Source organism: Varroa destructor, unplaced genomic scaffold (genome assembly GCF_002443255.2).
Source record: "Varroa destructor unplaced genomic scaffold, Vdes_3.0 BEIS01000004.1, whole genome shotgun sequence".
Classification (NCBI taxonomy): domain Eukaryota; kingdom Metazoa; phylum Arthropoda; class Arachnida; order Mesostigmata; family Varroidae; genus Varroa; species Varroa destructor.
This window is the reverse complement of record NW_019211457.1, coordinates 8,154,874-8,178,377: the sequence shown is the minus strand read 5'-3', so window position 1 is coordinate 8,178,377 and position 23,504 is coordinate 8,154,874. Positions and strand designations below refer to the sequence as shown.

Below are 23,504 nucleotides of genomic sequence, written 5' to 3'. Positions count from 1 at the left end.
CGGTCCAATAGGTATTAGTGAAATATACGAGAATTACTTCTAATTCATTCAATTTTAACTCATGATAGAGTTGACCAAAGTAAGACTAGTTGTAATAAGAATTGGATTAGGTATTATAGTTACGCGATATTATACAAAGTCAATAACGCCTTGACACCTGTAGTGTGACTCATTTCAAGCTAGAAAAAAAATCCTATACAGTTCGTTTTTAGGTAATGATGGCATCTTTTAAATTTACTTCAGCTCATTGCTATTTGGTTATGTAAGTGTAAGGCACTGAGAAAGCTGGACTCCTCACAGTCTACTTCAGCGTGGCGGTGGGTGAGACGCTATCTTCAAAAGCATGAACTCCGGAGTTCTATCTTCAGCTGAGACATAATACTTTTCATGAACTCCTCTGAACCCGCTCTTCACGTCAATATATAGAATCTCCTGTCAGCTACTACAGTTGAACTAGCATGAATATCAATATAGCATTTAACCGCTGCAATACATTCAAGATTGGCGCACACCGTCTCACAGGTATTATCTATCACGGCTATATTATTCTGGGAGGCTTGAGTCCTTGCGGAATAACGCGCGATAGTATTGCTTAGTGTCATATATTTTCCGATATTACGACTTCACAGTTTTCTTTCACATGCTGCGCAGGATATTACGTTTCTAGATAGCGCTTTTCCTACATGAAAAACCTGTGGCACAAAGTGAAACAGGTTTCTCTTTTTTCCGCGACCTATATGGTTTTTATAATTTCCAGCAAAAAAAAACACAAGAAACAAGGGTTAAAAATTTCCTAAGAAATCATCATCATCATCGTCGTCCTCGTGTCCTTGCTAAGGGGAAGAAGGTCATCTATTCGTTTCTCCCAACTCTAGATAACCTCTCCACCTAGAACGAATCCCTCTTGATCCTCTACAAACGGGATCCACACTTCCTAAGCCACTGTGAGGCGTCATCCACATTTAACGCAGTTTCCTTGAATGATTGGAAATTCTCGCCCCAATCACCTATGCCGTTGTCGAAATCGGTATTATTATTCTTATTATTTATCATAGCTGCGCGCATTTGAAAACTGGACTCTATGCCAGTTAGCGGGGAAAGCGACGTAAAGCCTCAACAAGAGCAAGGCGTTACGACTGTATGGCATGCTCATGCTCCCGTTCTAACGTGTTCGATGTGACCTGAAAACCAGACATTCTTGGCAATCGGACAGAACGCAAACCGTAAATACTATCGTCTAGTCAGAAAGATCACGTAAGCTCCGTTTTATGAAACCCTTCCTTGCACATGACCCACTGATGCCGGCGGATGCCACAGGCGAAACCCAGATGGCACAGGCCCCCGGTTTGATTACTGCATTCTGATCCTATTATTTCCGGAGCAATGAAATATTCTGTGCGATTAGACGCGGGCACAGCCATGCGTTATCCTGATGGTCCTTTTTGTCTGAAAAGATCAAATGAGAGCACAAACAGGCGGATAAGTTGCGTATAAGCCCCTGGAAGCGAACGCAGACACAAAAAATGAATACTTAGAAATTGCATAGCGGTTATTAACGTTCATTGATGGGATGCAAGTGCGGCAAAAGACGTCTTTTTGGCGCGGTCCTTTGTACCTGCTCAGTCATATTAATGAACTTTTTCTAAAAATTATAATGGGGAGTGTTTTGTGTATAACCATAATTTTTACTGCACCTTGTACAATACGATCTGTTCCCATGGTTTATTATTGTTATAATAATAATCGATTAGGTTTCCGGGGCGATCAGCTTTCAGGATTCGTTCTAGCAGGGCAATATTAAAGAAAATTGGAGCCATGCAAATTAAATAATAAGTAGTTGGAAAAAATTATCCAATAAATATATCATACTATTGCAGCTTGGGCGACCTATAACTTCCTGCCCTCTGTGAAAGCCTAAAGAGATACAGGGTACATTCTTTGATCCCGTAAATATATATATATATATATATATATATATATATATATATATATTACGTGTTCGCATGACTGCGGCTTGCTTTTTTTTATGCTTTTTCATGGTAAAAGTCTATTTTTTGTGTCCTTTTTTTTGCTGTTTGATATTTTGATTCGTATTGACCCGTTTCGAAAATATACCAAATATAATGCAATGCGATCCGACAGAAAAGACATAAAACTCGGATTTCAGTGATTTACTCACATTTATAAATATTACACTGATGCTTATATACGCATAAGTGGTTCGGGTTCTCGTCAGCACCAAATGAGAGGTATGTTCGTCCAGTTTTGGACTAGATTTGCCCACCCTAACTCAGAGTATAAGTTTAGTATATACGGGGCTAATACGGAGATAGGTGGATAAACACGCTGCAACACGCTGGTGACTCAATTCATAATAGCAATGGGTGTTACTAGTAGGTACTTTATACCGAAACGAATCGTTGTCTTTATGTATAGTTTCTCTTAAGGCGAAACCTACCTATGCTTTAAAAATAATACTTCTGGTCTAGTGAAGTTCGACGAGAACTGAAAATGAAGATACATGCATTCCGTGTAGATTCCTGGTTATAGTCCCACAGCGGCAGCAGATCGCAGAACCTGATTATCATTTCGTGGGGCTTGAGCTCTTCCGAGCGCTTAACAGCTCATACCGTTGGAACACTTGTCCAGTTAGGCATCAACGTTCGAAGTCTGCCGGCCAACCGAGCGGCTTACGATCTCATCCGTCAGGCACCTGCTTGATTAATGGCCTTATTCAACGCTGTTTCATCTATTCCGAAGTTTGGATTTGACGCAATATGGATTATCTCGCTGACGAAGCAAAACGGAAAATCACGAAAGCTCCGTGGGCCGAGTTTACCGGTACATTATTGTTATGAATATTATATATGCTAAAATTGTAATTAACTATGGATTATAGTAAGCGTAATATCTATTAATTGTCATAATATCCAAGTTGGTTGGACAACAGCGGTCCTCATGTGCGATACAAATGTAGAAATATTTAAACTTCGTCTTTAATAAGTTGACTATTGACTTCTGTGAACGCTGTTACTGTTGCCGCTTTCCCTACGTTAAATCTGCCTCACGTTCTTCAATCCGAAAGAAGCACGTGAGCGTGAATCTGATCGAAACAAAAATACACTTCTGATTGACCTATATTAACCTTTATTTAAAATATTCCGACTAGCGAGCGTGCAGATCCACTCATAACGTAGCTATTCCCGATCTTACCCTTTTATACCATTAACTTGTGTTATATAGTTGGATATGTAGAGTGAATAATATGGAAATAGATGCCGTTATTTGAGTTTCTATCCAAATGCACCCGTTCTTTTTTTATATACGTTGTTTATACATATTCGTATGTACACGTTACGACGACCATTGCGGCCGGTTCTGGAAATTGTTTAACACGCTCAATTTTGATTGGTACGTCAGTGACAATGAAGAGAAGTATCTGATTCTTTATTGAAGTACTAAAACCACTCTGGTTTCAATGTCGTTTTCTAGAAACAGAGGCAAATTTATAGAAAACATATTCAAGGATTTTAATATAATTAATTTTTCGCTATACGTCTTAGACCTTATTCCATTAGCTGTCACTGCCCACATACTCCTTCCCTGCCTAAAAAAATCCTACTAAGTTTTTGTTTGTACCTCGTGCCAAACGATGTAACAACGCTAAAACCCATGATGCCGCCTGTCCTGCACGAATCCACCGAACCGTTCCAACTCACAGTTGACCATTTGTTCCGATGTTACTATATGCCTTCCCTGTCCTGCTTTTTTTTGTCGTTGTTTCTTTCCAAGCACGTCCTGTAGATGGTTTAGCACTAATATGGACTGCCAGAACGCAAAGACCAAATATAGACTAGTGGATCAAGCGAAAAGAAGAAAAGCTTCTTTCTAAACCGACCGATCAACCATCAGCGCCAACGCGCTTCTCTGACCATTGCTGCTAAACAAAATTCCGAAATCTCACCGAAATAATACCCACCTGTTTATAGGCAAGAAGTAGACATTAGAAGACAGCTAGTAGACATTAGAAAATTTCAATGAAAACTTACATAATGCTCCGAACGATGGCAGCGGCTGTGCCGAAGAGAACTGAGCGAGGTACCGTCACCAACCCCAAAGTGCGAAGCAGACACAACCCTACACCAATGCAAACGATGTTAGCAACATAAGATGCTTACACAACAGCTGTTATCCAATGGCTAAAATAAAAAGGTTCGTAGTAAAAGCACAGACCACAGAGTAACAGTAGCGATGGTAGTAAATAGTAACGCGGCAAATAACACGAGATTTAAAAAGAGTGAAACTGCAGTAAAGGGAACCAGTCTCGGACTAAATCAGAGGCGATATCTCTAATCCCTAAACAGGCCGACCGCAAAACCCTATTACAGCTGCTATGACCTCTAGATTTATTAAAGTCACAGGGACACCGTAGGGAGAATGTCCGAGAAATGCGTGTATGCGAACTTCTTCAACGGACAAAAACAGGAGGCAAACATTACAGCAGAAGTAAACTTAATGGTACTTGCATAGTTGTATGCGAACGGGTATGCATGGGCTAGTGTTTGCGGGACAAGAAACTGCTAGAAGAAAGTAATTCAACGCAAATGGAACGATTCGAGCAAAGATTCGAGGATATCTGAGACAAAAGGAAAGGGTATCCACCTTAGTCAGCGTTGCTTACAACGGCGCGATCATCGTGCCACTGAATGCGGAACAAGCTTATCTGAAGTGCTGCTTTTTTGTGAGGGGCAGGGAAACGTTTTCTCTGCTTAGACTCAAAGTTGTGTGAGAGGATTTTTTAGTATTACACGAAGAAGATGTGTTTGTTTTCAGCCATACGCAAGTCGGATACAAGTGAACCAATCGTTAACGATATTCGGCATCTCGCGCAAGATGATAAATAAATAATAAATTTCAATTTCACATATGTTCAACAATGGCTTATGCAAAGTGTAGCTTCTTTTCGACGTGATCCGGTGAAATGTTTGATCTCCTGCACAATTTCATGAATGAAGATTTCTCAAATAGAATAAACGTACGAGTATTACACTATTGTCCACTCTTCTAATCGGTCCATTTGAATGTTTTGCATGATCCTTTCCGGGTCCGCTACTACCACTCTTATTCACTATTCTGAATTTGTTACTTCCGTGTCATTTTTTCTTTTTAGCCTTTTGCGCGACACAATAATAGGCTCAACTCGGTTTAATTTAAAGCCGCTCCACTCTACCGTCTGTCATGAATGCGGAAACAGAGGACCCCCTCATATTTCAGAACTCCCGCCTCCATCTAAAAGCCCCAACCTGCTATCATGGATGCAACTATTTTAGACCTACTTCGAGAGGTGGTCACAGTCGTTAAGCTCTACCGACGTTCGCATAATTGGAGAGAAAAACCACCATTAAGCAGGCTTTGTCCACCTGCTTCAAATCGTAAAGTTAATGCGAGGTCTACGAAGGCAGAATGAGTCACCCGAACAAGGAAATTGAATTCACATAATACCATAAACATGTACTAGGCCACTGTCTAATCATCTCATACAAAATTTTTTTTTTTTTTTTTTTTTTTTACTTCTATATATCGTTGTGCTGCTATAAACAATACTCCTTTTCTAGATAGTTAAGTTACTCATGTTGAATTTTGCATGCACTTACGGAGCTATATCCGGCTCTAATATCCTCTTTTGATTTTTTTTCTTCATCTCTGATTTTTCCCATATCATACTATACTTGATAGCGTGTGGCGGCACTATGAAGCTACGCTCGAGTGTTGGCCAATGCACATGAAACCCGATTCGATCATCAGCCATTTCTTCATTGTCAAAACCACCTAACATAGTGAGATCTTCATCAGCGCGTCGTTTGTTTGGATTAAAAGCAGTAGAGTGTTTTTGATCGCTGTACCGACTCTTCAGCCCTCCTGCTCTGCAACCTTCTTTTTTAAATTTCTGGCCTCTGCTTTGGTGTTTTACTAGATCTCACCACAACTATGACTAAAGGAACAACTCAGCGGACACTGGGCACAACCGTAATGGAGTCATTCGACCCCTCTCCTTTGTCCCGCTTCCCTCGGACACCTCCATACCTCTACCGGTTACTATTAGGGCTGTAAGTTCTCGAGCCCCAAAGGATCAAATGAATTACGAACGCTCTGCACGTCTTAAACGCACACACCGAAGACATAATGCCTCGTGTACTTCTAATTTATTTAAAGTATTCGCGTGGACGCTCCTCGTCAACTTCGTCTTAGTACAAGGCTTTTCGGTGCCCAGTAGACGCCGCAGCGCGAGTTGTGGGGCCACGACAAGCTAACCACGGTGCATGTATCCACGAAGGACCGTGCCGGAACTTCGGTCTCCTCGCGCGCCTGTTCCCTTTTACTCACTTACCTCTTAGTCGTGCAAAGACGATAATTAGATTAAGGTTCATTAATTAGCTCGATCAGTTGTGTATATACGTCTGTGCGCTCATTGGCAGAGGCAGAAGTGGCTATCTGATGTGCAAGCGATGCGAGGGTGTGCCGGTCCGTGTCTGGGCAAAGCGGCATCGCCTTGGGCTTGAACCATGGGATCTATTGTGAACAGCGTGTATTCGCACAGGCTCCTCTGTCCGTAATGCAGGTAGAAGATCCCAGGAACCGAACAGATCTGTACACCCCTTACCAATGCTCCTAAGCCGCGATTGGCCTGTCAGCGTGTACAGTACCGTCTGTACGAACGTTCGGCCTTGAGAAGCTTAACGAACAGGTGGTAAGCACTGCTCAGCTATTGAAAACTGCTAAAAAAGATGGTAGAAATTGTGCTATCGATGCCCGTAGAATATGGCTAGTAGGTAAAGTACTCATAATTCGTTTGTTAGCTATAGAGAATCGTAATACACTGATGAAGAAGACGTAACTAGTTGATTTCTCTCTTTAATGTAGTATATTTTGGATTTGCTAAAGAACAGCTGTTATAGGATGTAATATGAAGATAGGGACACTTCGGACCGTGCCCAACAGAAGTATCTGGCCTAGCTTTCTCCTCAGAATGAAAGCTAAGGACTTCATTTTGGAGCAGCATAAGGCACACTTTTGTGTAGACGTTCAGCGGATCTTGTTTGTATAGCCTGAAGGATGGGGACGTTAGGAAAACGAATAAAATTACAAATTCGCATTTATGCGAAATGACCTCTGAAGCGCCTATCTAAATTGCATCCCCCAGCAGACACTTGAAGAAATACCTGGCACTTTGATTCCATACGTTCGAATCCTCTTTTGCACCCGCGACCAGTGAATAAGTACTATGTTGGTAGACTATTTCTGAGCCTTTACCGATTGCGTCGTTTCGTTTGATATGAGTGAATCTTCACGAATTGCATAGATACTTATGATGGCCATTAGGGACAGCTGACGCCGTATGATAGGCTCGTCTAGGTCTAAAGGTTCGCGTGCATTGAGATCTCAAACTGGCCTTCTCAGAGGGTTGTGTCCCGTAGATTTGTTTAGGAAGCCTTCACTCTCATTCATGTCAGTGTTACACTCGTCAGGACTAATTAACTGTCTTAAGCTTACGCAATGCTATCCTGCTATAGAACATGGACCTACTTAACATTTTGTATAGTTATGATAACTTTCTTTATCTCCACATGTTTATATTTGTGTATCATTAGTTTTAATTGAGTTATTATTAGCCTATGTTCCTAATACACTTCAAAGAAGTCAGCGCATTCCTAACTGTTAACCGCGCCGACTGCTTTACATAACTCAGGGCAAATTGTAGAAATCACAGTATGGCTTGTTTTAGCTTCACTAGAACAAAAGGCAGTTGTGCCCAAAAGGCAGAAACTGCAGGCTTTTGAGCATTTAAGATGGGCCTAACATAACTACTAGCTACTGTCTGACTAATACCAGCATCGGCTATATATATATATATATATATATATATATATATATATATATATATATACTTAGTGAATGTTCACATGCCGTCAACGACTCGACTTCGAGCTAACAGTCTAAATAGCATCCTATTATTATATATCACTCTCATTGTACACCATTAAAAAAACCGACATTTTATTAAAAAACAAAAAGGAAGACATCCACAAATGCTTCCTTCAGTTCTGGCGCGCTTAAAAACAACTGCATATTCTATTCTCCATCAGTGTTTCCATCAGTAAGGCGTTTCTAGGCATAGATAAGCTGGCGCGTTTCCTCCTAGCGGTACTATTACCATGCATCAGTTGAGCCGCCCAACTCCTTGAAAAGCTACTTCAATGCGAAATAAATGCCATAATTTGGATTGTATGAGAAAAAAAAGAAATTGTAGGGAGGCGGTACAGTGTACAGTGAGTCTTTGTGTCTTCGAAACCAAAATAAGTCGTATCTGCAAGTCCGATTATTATCCATGTACACGTCTACGCAGCCAATACATAGGTTATGTATATACTATTATATCTCACATGACGTTTACGGCGAAGGCGCTGGCTGGAGCGGTAACTCCTTAAGCTCAGGCCTGAGCAGATTCAACCCGATTTGACCCAATTTGTCCTGACTGGAGCTGCCGGAAAGTGGCAGGTGGCAGCGACAAGCCTATCACTACGCACGAATAGAACAATATACGAATCAGTGCCCTAACCATTGTTCACGCGTCGATATGTAAAAACAAAGTTTATTTGTCTAATTAATCATTTATCCCAACAGAACTAAAAACCGCACTAGTAGCGCCTTTGTGGCTGTCGAAGCGGTTCCTGTTTCTGCTGCCTCAAACCACCGTTGCTATTGAGTCTGTTCGTTGCTACAGTGGAACGTTACTAATATAGGCGTGAGTATCAGGGTCACGAGCACGTACGAAGTGTACTCGCCGTTCATGTGTACGTATTTACGTATACACAGCACAATCAGTTACGATAAAGATAACGAGCGAACAGAACCGCAGCATGGATACGTTGCGTCGACGACGGTGACGCCTCTAATGGACAGGGACCTCCTCGGGAATGTGTATATTGTATTAGCAGTGGTAGCAAAGGCAGCGTACATAATCTACTTCCTGTACCGTTGTTGCCTTTTTGTCACCTGCAGCCGTTAGGCAAATCAAAACTTTTAATCGTCTCAAACAATACATCACCTCAGTATCGGACATAAAATTTCGGTATCTGTCATCGAACTATTATTGAACTTCAGTTCTACGAGCTGCTAAACACTCGTAGAAGTAGTACGGTGGTAGAATTTACTGCCAAAGGCATGACAGGTGAAATGAAAATTATAGGAAGTTATCCGATTATGACACCGTTTAGGAAGAGGCTCACGTGAAGGTCGAGAACGATCCTGTATACGTTTCACTTTGCTATTTGCCACCGGTACATTTTGTAGTAAGAGCTGACAACATAACAGTTGTACAAATAAATAGAGAATCTCCATTTTTTACTAGCCCCTTATAATGCCATATAAACTAGGTTGATTGGTAAGCGGGCCGTTAGACTCGCAGGTATTCACGATCGTCCATTTCAGATATCGCCAGAATCTGCAACTGCTAACGGTATAAAAATTGTCAACCTTTCCCTAATTAAGCCGTCGATCCATAAGCCTACGGTCAATACGTGTAGATTCAGTCAAGCTCGAATCTAGCTTTCAATGACCTCCAGCGGACGATCAACAATTAAATTTGCGATAGAAAATCGGCAGTGGCCAGTGGCGTCATGAATATCAGGACCAGTTATAAAAGAAAGACGAGGAGAGCATTGGGGCGACTACAATTAATGAATTTACAAGCTGTTATTAGGGTCAGATTTTATAGATATTCAAACCTCTAGAAAACGGCTAAATGCATACGAAATTAGTATGGAATCGTGCTGAATTCCGAAAGGCCAAAGATCAACGCGTATCGGAGATTATCCTTCAAACGTATAAGAACCGAAAGCCATTCTATACGTTACATATGTAAGTGCGTTAATGATTTAATTTAACTTACTATACAGATAACTAATACACTCACTGTTATAAGTTATGTTATGCTGCGCCTGTAGCAAGGTCACTTCGCCACTCCGCTACCTCACTTGCTCGCTGTTTTCAAGTCATTTTTTTTTCGAGTTCAACTGCCCTCGCTCCGACTTTTGCCCGCTTTTTAGATCGACCGACAACTCTGGTGACTGGGCTTGACCTGCTCGAGCGCTCCAGCCACCGTTGCGCAAATATGTTAGACTATGAACCATGAAATCCGGCTATCGTGTCGGCACTCAACTAGGATGCCACTCTTGCATCATACGCAGTTCAGAAATAATTCAGGTGCCCATATAGCAGCACAACTTCGTACGATCGTATCGCTTTTGCCATTTTGTAATATTATCTTGTAATTATAGTCACTATGTAATTGCAAGGAAAGGCGAAAGTGTGAAGACTAGCCAACTGCAGAAAGGCGGAGGAAGAGGGGACTTGGGAATGAATGGGAGTGAGCTTCGTCAACAAACGCTTGGCAGCGGCCTAGGTCATCGATGACGGAAAGCAGCTAAAGACTCTTACAGTCTCCCCTATATGAAGTAGGATCCGCGTCGTCTGCAACGCAGGATGACGCCACATTCGAATGTTGGCACGTCCATACCTATGTATGTAATTGCTATCTCACATTTAAATCTCGATGCAAATGGGTGACTTAGTTACCGTACACCGTAACTGCCGTCTTTGGCTTTAAGATACGGGATAAATAGGCGAAATACAGTCTGAAATGTTCGACTGACCTGGCTTTAATCGTACGTGTACACGCAGGACGGATTGTATCACATCTGACACTCTCTATATCTTCCAAATATACGGCGTAAATGTCTCGCGCTTGTTTCTCTGTTTGATGTTTTTGTCTGCGTAATTATCGTTTTATTTTATTGTTAAACTTAGTGGGTTGTGTTGTGGCGTGTGTGTTTGTTGTGGAAGGATAAGAACAAGCGCGTCAGTCCAGTACTGTGAATTGAGCATAAACGTTTATACGGTATTCCTAATGTCTGAGCGAAGTGTAAAGGTGTAAATCGAAGGTTCACATTTTTACGTGACTGTGTTATTTGGTAGGGCGCAAAAAGTTTCCGCCTCTAATGATAGCATTGAACTGCAGAAATATTGTACCACAGCACTGCTGTCAAATTTGCGTATCTGGGGGACGATATGATGGAGATTGTAACATGAATAACCTCGAAAGTCTCAATCATTTTGTTTGTGGCACCGTTGACTTTGGTTGTTTAATACGCAGCACTTAATAATATGTTTATACCGTTACTTGCGCGTTCTTCAAGTCAGGTTTCCTATAGCCAAAAGGTCGACCAATTCTGCTTGTCGATTTCGGCAAATCCTTTTCTTCATCACTTTTCTCAGCGAAGGTCACCAACGCCTCAGCTAAAGCAGGTCACCAACGCGTTACATTTACTCTTTCCGACGCTTTGGGGCCCCCATACCTCTGTCCTGTGGAGTGCATCTAGAATGCGATTTTCTTCGTACTTGCCAACAACGAACTAAAGGCAGGACCGTTGCTGCCGACCCCCGGCTACCGAATCTTGAAGAGCAGGTGGCACTGGTTGAACAGAACCTTGCAAGCAAACGAAAGAAGCGTCCCCCAAATTGACATCGAGAAATCTCGTCAAGGAGGGCTCGTGGCGATCGTGAATCATTGGTAGGAATTTTTGACATCCTGAGTTTGGCGTTTGCCCAGGTTGTGTTGTATGCGTATAGGCACTAACGTTTTGCTACTATTGTAGCATTACCGTCGACTAAAAATGGCATCCCGTAATTGCTAGCCATGAGCTATAACAGAGTAAATCTCAAAGGTAAAACAGTGACGCAAAACGACCTTTGTGGCCGGATTTACTGATCTGAAATCATTGTAAAAAGGTGTTTTTCTTGAGTGGTTTCAAGTGATGATAGCTATTTTTTGTACGGAGAACGATGAAACATTGAAACAAGGAGAAGCTTAACGAATTCTAGCCCCAAAATACGCTGAAAAACGGATTAATTGCTACAGCGAATTAAGTAAATATATGGGCTTAAATATGTATCCTATACATTACTGTGAAAGAATTGTTCCCGGGGCATGCCGTGTTTCGCTAGTGGACGTACTAACATTGAGCTGCCTTTCGTTTTTGCAAGTTGTGTATGCACGTAGTCATTCAATTAAATATGTTCTTTTTTTTTCTTTTTTTTTTTTTTTATAAACAGATAAGACTAAAGCACAAATTATGGTTAGCTGAAAGCACTTGTATTGACCAGTATAATGCTTTTAATAATGCTCTGGGTTGGCTGACTGGTCTGGACTCCGTCAGTTTTCAGTGGAGTTCAAGTTTTGTTCTGCGAGTAGTTCTTATTTATCCACGGAGCAACTAGTGGCCCGAACTTGTAAATAGTCTCAAAGCCTCGAAGCAAGCTAGCAGTCAGTTTATAGCTTTGCGTAGTGAATACTGGTCTCCATGGCCTCTGAATACAGTGCAGTCCCTTTAAGTACCCTGTCCGTTCGAAACTATGGTTATACTGTCTCCCGGGTCTCGTTAGCTGTGTCGTTAATGATCGTCGAGGCTAGTTCGTCCTTGCAACAATGGTAGGAGGCGCCATCCTCTTTGGGTTCATATTTTCTCATCGCCTCGTTAATCCCCAAGATGGCTCTAGAGTACGCTTCTAGACATGCGTTACTTCGTTCCATGTGTATGATGGCATAAGCGTGGAAAAAAACCAGGTTGGATTTTCGACTGGGCTCTAGGTCCCAGTAGAGGAACGGGTGAGAGCTCGATGAGGTGAGGCTTGGCACGTTTCGCGTTGAATATGAAGCTGCAACGTGGGTCTCGGCTTATAAGCAGCTAATAAAAGTTAAGTGGACCGTGCGAGCAGAGATCAAATTCTATTTTTCGAGGCAATTTAGCGTAATTTAGCGATGCCCTCAATTCCCGGACACTACAAGCTAACGCAACAAGGCGATACTATCTTCTGAACAAAAACGAAGCCACAATAAGTTTAGTTGTGGCCAAGCCGAAACAGATAGTAGAATAGCTACAAATTATTGGTTTAGAATTTTTGGGGCCGAAGATATGTATCTATATACATGCATATGCATACTTGGCGACTACAACAAGCTATTGGCAATATTGGAAAATTAGAGGCCGTGGAGAACTGAAAAACTGCCGACAACTTCTAAAAAAAATAGCATGGCTCGAAAACCAAGCTTGTAGGTACATGAAAAAATCCATGGAGACGGGCCGTATAGATGATAATTTAAGATTTACTACCCAAGACCCGTATTATATGTCGTATTGACCCACATTTGTCAATTACTATACTATCACTTAAATCTTTAAGTGAAGCTTAAAGCCACTTTACTACCCACAGATTTGGGTTTACGAAAATATAGCCAAATGCTGATATTTACAACAGAAAGTTGGACTACGATAAACGACAAGGCTGTATCGTAAACCCCGACCCACGTGCTGTCCTCGACAATACATTCCGCTCCTAAACACACTTTATACCGATCCTTTATCACATCAAGCCGTCACTGCCTGCGGCAAGAAAAATGCTTTTTACAAGTACTAGTGGCGTCGTCGAGCACCGGTTCGAAGTTCAGCTGAGGTACATGGCTGCACGTTGATAAAACAGCCAGTTGGACGGCGCTTTCTCACCACACTTTTCCAAATATCTATCCGATCGTCCGAACGAAGGCAGTGATCATTTTCGTAGAGGCTCGAAACTTGTAGCTTTGCCGTGGCGGCCCACAGGTTCATCCGGGCCTGCCAAAAGTTCCCAGTTAAAAACGCTTACCACTCACCGTGTACAAGAAGAGTCACCTAAAAGATTCGGTTCAGCTCGGCGATTCCTCGTTCAACGGTGGTGGCTGCTACTTTTCCCGATCGTTGTAGTGTAAGTGGACGTTGGCCTCACTTCGTCTCCTTTTAAGCCTCATTGCCGAGGCAGGGTCAAACGGCGGTGGCACGTAAAAGCCATAGATATAAGCCGCGAAGAAGGTTGGTTATGTACAAGGCTGATTCTGTTACAGCGGTAACGTTGTAGAAGCCATAGGAGTTTTGTTGTTGACACTTCATCTTCTTCTTCCTTGCCTGCTACTGCTTCGGCTGCTATTACAGACGAAGTACGTGGTCCGTGTGAGAACGCAAATCAAGCATGTTTGCCGGCGAACAGCAATCAGCCTTGACATTATAGTAGGCGTGTTATGTAGTAGCAAGAGCCGAAAGTAGGTTTGGGATCCATGAGAAGGCGTCTTCGTGAGTCAGGTGAAGCATTTCTCTTCTCAATTTTTGGTGTCCAGACGACCAAGTGCGCATCGGTCATTCGTATACTTAGATGACGTATTAATATTTTACCTATTCGTCCCAAATTTAGCGGATTACACATTCGGCCCAGTGGGTCCCGCGTTATTTAAATAACGTAAATATTAGATCAGCAGTACACTTATAGTTTATGGAGTGACCTATACAGAAAGAAAGAGTTATTGAAAGCAGCGATGAAGGTTATTCTCAGCAAACGATGTTCACTGCCATTTAGGTTCGAGCTTCAATGTTCTTCGAGTCTCCGCAATAACGCTTAATTTCATCGCCTATCAAACTTGAAAGTAAGTAACATAGTCTAGGTTCAAAAGCGGAGGTAGACCCACTTTGTTGTGATGCTGGAAGTCAGCCATCCAGAACACTGTTTCGCAACGACATTAACCAGCTGTACAGCTTAAAAACACGTTTGATTTAGCATCGAATCTTAGTGATATCGATAACGGCGACCCCAGCGAAAAAAGAGGCTGAATTCAATAGGTAGATTGAAGAAATATAGCTCTGGTATCTTTAAACCGATAACCTTTGTCGGTTTTTTAAGTGCTTAAGACAACAGCACGGACATTTCGAATTTTTCGTCCGAAGCTGCTATTGAGCATCGCGTCAAATGCGATCAGTTCTGCTATAGTAAGATATTATTATTATATACAGTGACATCATATTAACATATGAAGAAATATTGACGCGTATACTGATAGGTAAAAAGATAGATAGAAAAAAAAGTACCATAACAGCAGCCCTTATAATTAAAACTCTGTCGATTACAATTACCAGGCTCCTAGAAATGATCTTCTTGGTAACTCTACCTATTGACGAGTGGCCCAAAAGCATCGGATTTGTTTCATTTTCATTCATTTTTTTATGCCATCGAAAATATTCCCGGCCAAAAGCTGCTGATGAGATCGCACATAGCTTAATTGAACTGTTGGGCTCTGGCACTGGTGGCGAACTGGGGATCGCATCGTTTAGTGAAAGGGCGAAACCTTTGACCGACCCGGAAAGCGAAAAAGGACAAAAAGCACGTAAAGGCCTCTTCATTTTCAGTAATGGCAGCAAAGACAGAATACCATCGCAAACGATATCTATTTCAAGTGACGATTGAAAAAAGACGAGGCTATTGGTCGGCTACGGTGGGTCACTGTGTGGTATGGCAACAGCAAACGCCTTTCTGACCGATTGCAAAGGCAATCATTCCCTTTCATCGAATTCACCAACCAGCAGTACGTCACCTTCCTCCAGTTCGTCCAAAAAGAGCCCCGCTCTCCTAAAAAGATTTTCGCTTTAGTCATATAAATCGAGGAAGCGATTTGTGGCAGCTTCTAACTCAGTCTGGTCCTGTGAAGCTCGCTCAACCTTTTTCGTCCTTCTATCTTCTCTAGAACTGCAAACGACGACTGGCAGACTCGTACGGGATTTTTTTTTTAATTTTGGAAAGCTAGAAGTAATCTTTCCATTGCCATAGTATAGCATTCATGTAGTTTGGTTGTTCAGTCAACCAATTGTTTCCAAGTAACTAATACTTTCTAGCTTCCCGATTTGTTAGCCTGGTCAGTTTTACGCACCATTCGGAAAATAATCAACGCTCGGACGCAACGAAAACGAGAGAGAGAGAGAGAGAGAGGGTGAGATGGAGAGAGTGGGAGCGGGGGAGTGAGTGTGTGCGTGTGTGTGTGTGTGTGTGTGTGAGTGTGTGTGTGTGTGTGTGTGTGAGAGAGAGAGAGAGAGAGAGAGAGAGAGAGAGAGAGAGATGAAAAACAAGTCGACCGTGCCGCTAAGGCAAGCGCACTTAACACTAAGCGATCACGCTGAGTTTTACGATAACTATACTGAAAAGAAATACATAAACTAGTAGCCGATGAAATTCATAATATCCGTTAAATAATTTGTTACTATTGCAGTTGTGCTATTGTTAGCTTATATAAGTGTGTCGGATACGCTAGTGGATGAGCGCTGATCAGTTATCGTTAGAGCTGGTTTCATTCATAAATCTAAAATTTATATAGGATATAAATGGCATGAAGAGGAACGCTCTATCAGAAACTAGCGGCACATTTAATAAAATACATACGATTAGCAGAATCCATATATATATATAGTACTTAAAAGATCTGTTTAGAGAATATTAATAGAACTGCGGTACGTACTCTCAACGTAGGTTCTGCAAGACCATACAAGATCTGTTTCGGGTATTATCAAACTATACTCGCGGTTACCGTATTGCTCATTAGTCTTCGGACGTAATAAAAGCACTAGACCACCAAACGATCACATGCCGTGAAGCTTATACAATGCAGAGACCTGGTCAGCTCTTCTGGAATTGCACCGTTATTTCGCCTGGTGTTTAGGCGGTCCACGTATGTTACCAGCAGGAACTTGAACAGGAGATTTTCTGTTGGCCAGTCAGTGCCTGTTGGTAAAGCTGATATGGCATTTGAAACATCGTAAAGATATGTTGAGTACCGAAAGAGAAGCACCGTCGTAGTGCTTACCCTTGGCTTACTAATCGACCTAATTTACTTCGGAAGTTTTTGCACGTAAGCCAGCGATCTTTTTATAATAACAACAAATCATTGGACAACATTATATACCACATACAGCACGCATAATATCATGCTGTTTGTAGCACGGTTTGTAATATTTCAATTCTATTATCAGAATCGTTATTTAGTATTACTCTCAGTTTTTAAAGTGTTTCGTGCCCATACAATTTGACTTTCGAATATAATATTAATTTCATATACTATATAAATATAATTTCCTACATCCGAATAACAGAGTTGCAGTATGTGCCATGACATGCTTTGTATACACAGAATAGATAACAGCGTTTTAACAATATGGGAGTTTTCACGTCACTGTTTTTTTTCTACTCTGTTCTATGCTAATGCAAACACGACAGGTGTCATGCAGAAACCCCCAAACCGTCAAGTGGTTTTCTTCTAGACTATCAATAGACCTTTCCGCCCTGTAAATTTTTCTAAGTAAAAACATATACTTCAACGAATTTTTGCAAGTGCTAGAAGTCTGATCTTTGACATCGATGCTTTTCTTTTTTTTCAATTGCAACATTAATTGAGAACCTAAACATCTGACAGGCTTGTTTCAAATGTTCTTTTTTTTGCAATTCTATGGCTCCGGTATTGACAGATGCACAAGCGGGCGACGAATCGACGTTATCTTGCTTGTGGGACTGTTGCCCAGCAAAATGCTTCATGCATAGTCGATGGGACATTTCGGCCATCAATGATTACACAAAAATTTATAGAACGTGTGGATGATTTTTTCTGATGCGTTTATTTAAGAGATCTACTCTATCTGTCTCTGACAGAGTCAGAACATGGATCTTTGGCCGAAAATTTATTTCTACTCATTAATAGATGATTAGTACTCATTAGACAAATGTATATCCTCAGGATCGTAAACGAACCAGCAATCATTCGTTAGGTATATTTTTGCATTAAAGATCGAGAGTTTCTAGCTCGGAGAACATCGAAAACTATCCGTTGCTTAACTTTCAGGGAAACTAAGTAGCAAAAAAACGTCGGCTGAATTGTCATCAGAGGGCGTTTGTATGGCGTATGACGTACACCTAAAGTCTTGTCCTTATTTCCTCTTCCGACTTTCCTTATTAACGCTCTGGTTGAAACGGAACGATCTTTAGAAATGGGTTTTTGGACGGCAGCGATCGGTTCACGCTGTTCTTTTTTTGGCGTCGACCTTCTGTTTCGCTGCGCTTTTGTCTCTTCTGCAATCGACTATTCATTTGTGACGTTGTATCCTGTCGATTTGGAGTAGCCTAAGAGGTTTCCAATGCCTGTGGGAGTTTTTCTAGTGCATTATAATAGGATAACGGCTGACTTTTGCCCAAAGTCTAAAATCGACACACTGATATTACGTATGACAGGGTTGCTGTTTCGTGTCCGCAGATATATATATGTATGTATGTATAGATTAGCGTGGGGCTAAATTTACTTAATGCTATCGTTCAAAACAACCGGCCGCCACGGAAGTGCCAGTATATTTTGTAAAGCATTTTTTATGATGTGGCCCAATTTGGCTCACGATGTTTGATTAATTTTCGAGAAAACAGTGAGTGAAGATAGTCACGTCATAAACCAATACAGCCCCACAAAGTAGGGTTATTCAAGCCGGAGGTAGAACTACATGGGCCACTAATCATTTCGTGCAGGAAAAGATCAGTTACTCAATAAAAATACAAAATACATTTATTTTTTTCTGAAAAGCTCTGTGAAGACACGACAGGTAGAGGAAGCGACGCTTTTTAGTTACTTGCCGTTAAGTTAGCTAGGCTAAAAGTTATGATTGTTTATGACAGACTCACACTCACTCTGTCTCAAGCCGAATTTTGCATGCATCTATTTACAAGTAGCGATTAGTTCGAGAGAGACAACATGCGCGTAAGACTATGTCTGTTGAGGCGGTCCTCATATACGCTAAGATGCCATCTTGAATTCTACGATATATGGAGAACGATCGTGTTGGCGGCCAGAATAGCAGCGATATGAAAACGGCAAGATAAATCATCACCTGGCATGGGAAGCCGAACGAGGTCTTTCGTATCGGAACTGCGAATCTGGTGTGACAATAAGGGTGGCGACCTCATGTGTAACTCCACGCGGCTATTGGATACGATCAGTATTATACCTATATGATAAAGATAAAAAAAACCGTAGAAGAAGTAGGTATTATGCGCGTCAAATGAAACAGATAGCGTGCGCTATTTGAACGAGGAGTTTTTTGAAACGAGCGCAGTCGAGTAGAGTGGAGTATAGCTCGCACTACAATCAGAAGCGCCATTGGTCATAGATTTGAATCTATCGAGGAGTGACGTAAAAAGACAATTTTGTTGAGATAGAAATGAGCAAACAAAAATTTAAAAGGGGAGTACTACTTCCGTTCGAGGAATCTAAAAAATTTCGAAATTATTCTAGGCCTCAAAAGAAGTAGCAACAAGGATAGGGGTGCAGTAAGTACTATTGTGACCTACGCCATTAAAGTACGGTTTCGTTTTTATACAGGCAGATCGCTGAGCCTCATCAAATGAACTATAAAGGTGAGTAGGTCTGGCCGTGCTTAGATGCCTATGAAAAAACACGTTCGTTTCAGAAAATAGGGAAAAAATAGCAATGCACGGATCGTCCTTTGCCAAACTTCTGATATGCAGACTTCTGTCTGATCTGATTCAGGTATAAATCAATATTCACGGTAGATTCTGATCTATGATCATGAGATGTCAATAATATTATTTTGTCCAAGGAACGTATCGTATGAATCAAACAGTTGAAATTTCCCTTAAAAGCAAATTCATGTGATACGTTGTCAATAACAACAATATATCGTACGACAAATGCGAGACTCTAATGTAACTTGTCATATATGTTTATATAGCTTTTGCTTCTTTATATAAAGGTTTGATAAAATACCTTAGGTATTTAATATAATTCCACCATTAAAACTTGGTTATACAAAATTATCCTGTTGAAAGTTAGAGACGTGTCGATGTTACATTAGAAAGTTAAAATTTATACAAAGTAGTAACTATCTGAGCTCGCCACCATAACACGAAACCAGCAAAGCTTCCCCGCACAAAAGTAAGGTAAATGTGCACTGCTTGCTTCTGCTATTAAAGAACTTAATTGAGCCAATTTCAAAAAATTTCACGCTGGTGCCTTATCCATTTAATAGGTATATCTAGACTTGTAATAAATTTCCCAGTTTCAGCTTGGGTTACGATTGCGTTTCTGTAAACATGTCCAAGGTCGAGTGTCGAAATGCTCATCTTAGGGAGGATTATCGGGGAGTCTTTAAGAATACTAATTTTGTCTGCATAATGAAAATATGAAATAAATAACTTAAACATTTTTACCACCGTAATAAAATCTCTGTGTTAGAACTTTTTTCTATATTATTATTATTATATACCTTGATCATAACCATACTGAACCCAAGTTTTGTTATAATTGAAATGTACAGAAATAGATCGAATCAATACATAATGTATTGAAGATTGGACCCGATTTTTTGAAAATTTCAGGAACCGTCCACTTTGTGTCATTAGACGCTGCAATGACAGACGTTATCGAAGATAGCGGATATAATATCAAGGAGAGTAGAATTTTTACGGATCATCTATGTAGTTGTTTTAAATCTTTCACAACTATTCTAGGAGACGTTCCCCTTGAACAACGCTGAAAAATGGATCAATGCGGATAGACAGAAATCCATCTAAGATGTCCCATTGACTTGTTGAGAGCTTGTCATAAGAGAACCATAGCTACATAAAAATATCATCGGGATACAAAAAGTGCGTCGGTCCGACAACAGGAAAAGCTGACGGGAGAAAAGACTGGTTCGATTAATAGTATTTTTAGTAAAAAAAAAAAACTCTAGAATAACATAGGATAATAACAACGTGCTGTCGTGCTTTTAATTGTATAGAAAAGAAACGGTGCAAGAAAAATCACAACCAATTAAGCTAAAGAACTATATAGAGGAATAGCAGTAAGCCTTACAATAATAATAATCATTTAAATTTATTTCCATATTATCCACTTATATTTTCGAACAAAGCAACTTTTTAGTTCATCTAGGGATACCTTTTAAAAGGCAAATGAGCAGATTTTTATCTATTTTAGTTAACATACTGAGCTTTAGCGAGAGAACCTAAAGGGAGCTGTATTTGTTGACGAAGTTCAAATAATCTAATAGTCGCCTTCTGTGCATTTCAGATAAGCGTAGGAGATCATGCCTTGTCGTTTACCAAGATCATTTCGAGGAACTTAGTGACTTAGGTCTGAGTCAACGGATTTCAAACAAGTCCGATTTTTAGCAATAAACACGTTTGAGGCTAGCCTACCAGCGTAGCGAGCTATTATGGTTTTCTCTCGGCAATCTCTGAAAGCCTAATCAATATTCAAATTTTTGCTTCAGCTTTCCCATGCTAAGTAAGCGCAGGGCATGCCCCACGGACAAGATGTTATGAAGCTAAACAAGTACACCTAATATGTTTATTATCTAGTCTTTTATCGTCTATAGTAAGATGGAGCTACGCTGAGATTATCTCTCCTTCTCGCCCTACATATATATATATCAGGAGAGAGAAAGATTATTAGTTAAAACAAAAAAAGCTTGAACCGGTATCCTACCTATGTGATTTCTTGTAAGTTAAGTTTTTGTACAGTCTTCCGGCAGAGAAGTGATAGACAAGGAATTGTTTTTGAAGAATTCTTTAAACTATGACAGATGGCTTTGTCATGGTCCGATTGTCGTTGTAGACAGAAATATGGCCAGCAATTTTCCTACAACTTCAAATCCAATTATCAAATTCGAGATTCGAAGCGGTATAACTGCTTTCGTAATTCATAATATCTCTGGTCTTTTTTTTGTTCCGTTGTAAACGGGACGAAGTGGACGACAACTACAGGATGCATTTAATTTCGATATAAATTGGCAAACATGCGGGTACAGAAAACTTTCCTTCCCATTGAACGGATCATAGCTACCCATTTCTTAACCCCTCTCGCGGCAGGACGTAGAAAAGGGGGAAGCTCTCGTTTGACTCGAACGTTTCCAGCCCACTCAATACACTGAACTCGAAATTCGGTTAGTTATGGTTGTTCCCCGAAGAAATTTTTATTTTAAAGTAAAAAAATTTTAAAGAAAGATAGAATATTCAAAGTCTTACTTCGCCGTGTGCCTCCATTCCTACTCCATGATGCCGATAGAAGTTACATTGGTACTATAGAAAAGCGTGCTATGCGTGTTCGTGTCCCCAGGGCATGCTAATCGACACTATCAATTCTATCGGCGCTTCCGTGGATCGCAGATGGCTTAGTCAACCTCGATACTGGCACCTCAAAGGAGGAGCTTTTCGGCCACTAACACTTCAAATTGTATCATGCCGCTTATGCGTCTTCTTTAATTTGACTAGCAAATCGCTATCTTTCTCTGTAACGCAACTCGACAGACTCGTCATTCGCGTGTTTCCAACGGTATACTTACTATACATGTCGATAATTCATTTATATCCTCCGTATTCTCAGTCGGTATTTTCCTCGCTTAATCGCCGTTATGACGCACGCTCGTTCATGATTATTATTAGATAAATTAAATTAAATAACAAGGTAAATGATTATTATGACAGATAATCACGATAGGTTTCATAGGTCCGTTGGCGACGGCCCGAATAAATCTAGCAAGAAACTTACTGAGGGTAGGTTCTTAAATACTATACCGAAGAGTTGATCTTAAAAGCTTGTTCGCTCACACATGAACAGCGCTACTATACAAAATCTCAGATAAACAAACGGAACAAAACTTGTTTGCCAATGATTTTGCACTCTATCACATAATCCAATATCACACGTATCGTTATTTGTTAATCGTATTATTGAATAGTCTCTCTATCTAAGCACATATATCAATGGCGGGACCTGATTCAGTGTTGCTCTTTTGAATATTCTCGAACTGTCGCGCATCTCGATGGCGATCACCCAAAACTGAATAAACGACCCATTAAATGTTACTGTTCATGTGAAACGATGCCTGGTACCGCGACATTTCATCACATTTAATGTGCTCAGAATCTTAGTCACAGTCGTACGACCGCACCGTGATTTGGCTCTACAATAATCTTTGGATATGCTCTTTCCCCCTCGCCTTCAGCTCTTGACGGGCTAATTAATCAATCGTCAACCACTGCGGCTCTGATGGTTTCGAAACAGAGTAGTCAAATCTAGTGTTAACAGCTTGAGTGTCGCGGCAGACGTTCGAAAAATGCTGCCCGTCAAGCTTCTTCTATCTCTCCCTGTTTCACGACCCGCAAAGAGTTTTGGATAAGCACGCTTGCACAAACGGGCAGAGTGGGCTGTTTGCCCCTTATGCAAATCTAATATACACAAACGTACTTACACTCGATAAATCTCCAAATTACGCCAATTCACACAGAAAAACAACTGCGTATACGCGGACACTTCGAGAGACTAATCCAATCTTTCGATCGGCTTTGCCATCGATAGCCTTTGTCGTCAGGGCCATTCGGCAGATTCCTTCATACTTTTTTCCTTCTACACTAAAATAGGAAATGCTGACATGTGAAATATAGATAAGATACCAGACTTTGTTGCCGTTTACTTCAATACGCCGTACCCATAGTTCAGCGTGCACGGATATGGGTGGATAAGTAGGTTTTTGCAAGTCGGCAGT

At 40.9% G+C, this 23,504-nt stretch overlaps 1 long non-coding RNA gene across 5 annotated transcripts; it reads right to left on the bottom strand.

Moving 5' to 3' along the window:
- Window positions 1–201: 201 nt before the first annotated feature.
- LOC147755799 (uncharacterized) lies at window positions 202–22,884 on the bottom strand. 5 transcript variants are annotated; one of them, XR_015326547.1, is made up of 5 exons: window positions 22,302–22,866; window positions 18,828–18,944; window positions 4,050–4,137; window positions 3,640–3,825; window positions 202–1,446 (listed from the first exon to the last, which is right to left on the bottom strand). It is a non-coding gene; the product is annotated as an uncharacterized LOC147755799 (long non-coding RNA). The 5 variants fall into 5 exon arrangements; XR_015326548.1 differs by lacking the exon at window positions 3,640–3,825 and having other exon boundaries at window positions 22,508–22,884; XR_015326546.1 differs by lacking the exon at window positions 3,640–3,825 and having other exon boundaries at window positions 22,302–22,867.
- Between the last annotated feature and the right edge of the window lie 620 nt (window positions 22,885–23,504).